Source organism: Cavia porcellus, unplaced genomic scaffold (genome assembly GCF_034190915.1).
Source record: "Cavia porcellus strain 051 isolate PalLab524CR breed Dunkin Hartley unplaced genomic scaffold, mCavPor4.1 scaffold_18, whole genome shotgun sequence".
In the NCBI taxonomy this organism is placed as follows: Eukaryota; Metazoa; Chordata; class Mammalia; order Rodentia; family Caviidae; genus Cavia; species Cavia porcellus.
Genome location: NW_026947501.1, coordinates 42591379 through 42593634, shown reverse-complemented (window position 1 = coordinate 42593634; position 2256 = coordinate 42591379). Strand labels below are relative to the sequence as shown.

Below are 2256 nucleotides of genomic sequence, written 5' to 3'. Positions count from 1 at the left end.
ATGAAGGACACAGGTCCTCAAGCAATGCATGTTCTAAAATGAAAGAACAACAGTTCACTTTACTCATGGGGCAGCAGCCTGATTCTGTCCTGTGGCTGAATGGAGAAGCACATGCTCTGCAGGCAAATCTGTGCTGCACTGGTGTGGACAGAGATCCCCGGGTACACTGAGCCCATAGTGAGAGGACAAGCCCTGCAGCCTGGAAAAACCCCTTTCTGCCCTGCTGATTTGCGTATCCCAGGAATCTGGCCAACTACTTGAGGACTTCTTCATAGGCTGCTGATCTCAGGCTGTGCAACTTCAATCCCAGTCAAGACTCAGCATGGGCATGAGCATCCCTGCTCACTTTCTGGGCCTCTTGTTGCTCTGGTAAGGAAGGACAGCACTGGGAATTTACTCATCTCTAGATGTTCAGCATTGTGACATATTTCAGGGAGGTCCTATTTTCTTTTGAATATCTATGTTGATATTTGTTATGTTTCCCATTTCAAGTGCCAGATGTGATATCCAGTTGACGCAGCCTGCATCCACATCTGCACCTGTGGGAGACACAGTCAAGATCAGTTCCGAAGCTAGCCAGGGCATTGCAAAGTACCTAAACAGGCATCAGCAGAAACCAGGACAACCTCATAAACTTCTGATCCATGCTGCAACCGATTTGCAGTCTGGAGTTTCATCAAGGTTCAGTGGCAGTGGATCTGGGACAGATTTCACTCTCCCCATCAGCGGCCTGCAGCAGAAGATATTGCCACTTATTACTGTCAGCAGTATAAGATTTCCCCTTCCACAGTAATATAAGCCATGACATAAACCTCCCAGGGTAGCAGAAGTGTGAGGTTGGGCTGCCCCAGCTGCTCCTCTTTGTGTTTCACATGTAACCAGGGTTTGAAGGTCACTGGAAAGACTTGGTAGAAGCTTCTAAAGAAGTTCTGCTCTACCCTAGCTTTCTTTTTTGTTTTAAAACCCTGATTTAATGAATGACACCCATGAGGACACTGGAGTAATGTGGATTATGGCGTCATTTTATATTTACATGGCAACAGAGAACTCTTCTATGGGTTCCAAGCAATGATTTTTTTAAAATCTTTTATCCCTGTTACAGATTAATTTTTTTTTTATTTTAAAGAGACTAAAACTAAACAAAATACAACAGAATAAAGTTAATCAGAACAATACAATGAAATCAGCACTGCACGAAAAAAACCAGGTAAGAAAATTCAACAGTGGCTAACACGATATTTATTGTTATGTTCAAAGTACCTTCCCATTGCATATCATGCAGTACAGTCAAATGAAACAATATGGAATAAAATCAAACAAAACAAAACAGTGTAAGCAGTTCAGAATATTAAAACAAGACTATGAAAAATTGATAATGGGTAGGCGATGCCTCTTACAGTCCTACATTTAGAGATCTGTATTCACAAAAAAATTTAAAGTGCAGAGTATTTTTATGTCTCTGCTCCTACATCTGCATAGTATATTTTAATTGTATATGTTACTGGGAAACAATGAGGTTTCAAAAAATGCACTAATTTCTGAGTGACACCCTCAGGAGTTTCTGTTCCACTCTGAATTCAGGAAAAATTTCACCCTTGCTTCACACATTGCTGCTGTCTTAGGATCCTGAGCATCAAGGTCATGGTGACATGCAGTGGGCTCTCCAGAAGTCCTTTATCACCAGCACCACTCCTGTCTGGCACACAAGTTAGTATTCACCTGTGACAGGGATCCGCATGGCATTTACAGCAATGGCTTGTGGGTGATTTGGAGGAGACTGAATGGTCCAAATTGGGCGAAGACTCACAAGACTGTTCCCCTTCTCCTGGTGCCTCTGATTTGCATGTCTCTTCCTCACACAACCTCCAACCAATCCTTATAAGGATCTGAAGTCTGTGTGGTACCCAGCTCTGAACACACCCTGCCACCATGTTCTCAGTGGCTCCAATGTGGCTTCTTTGGACTCTGACTTTCTGGGGAGGATGTGGGGAGGGATGGCCCTGGGAGAGGCCAGTTAAGCAAAACCTGTGTCCTAATTGAAGACAACTCCTACTTCGTGCTTAACTATGCCATGCACTGTAAATGAAAGTTTCCGTTAATTTTCCTTAGCAAGGAGCAGTGAATCACTCTGACCCAGTCACCAGCCTCCTTGTCTGCATCTCCAGGAGAGACCTCTCCATCTCCTGTCAGGCTAGTGCTGATGTGAAAAGAGAGATGTCTTGGGTACAGATTAAACTTGGCCAAAGACTTCAAGCC

The 2256-nt window shown here is 43.7% G+C and overlaps 1 pseudogene; it reads left to right on the top strand.

Annotated features, from left to right (window-relative positions):
* Positions 1 to 253: 253 nt before the first annotated feature.
* LOC134471438 (immunoglobulin kappa variable 1-27-like) lies at positions 254 to 798 on the top strand (annotated as a pseudogene).
* The last annotated feature ends 1458 nt before the right edge of the window (positions 799 to 2256 follow it).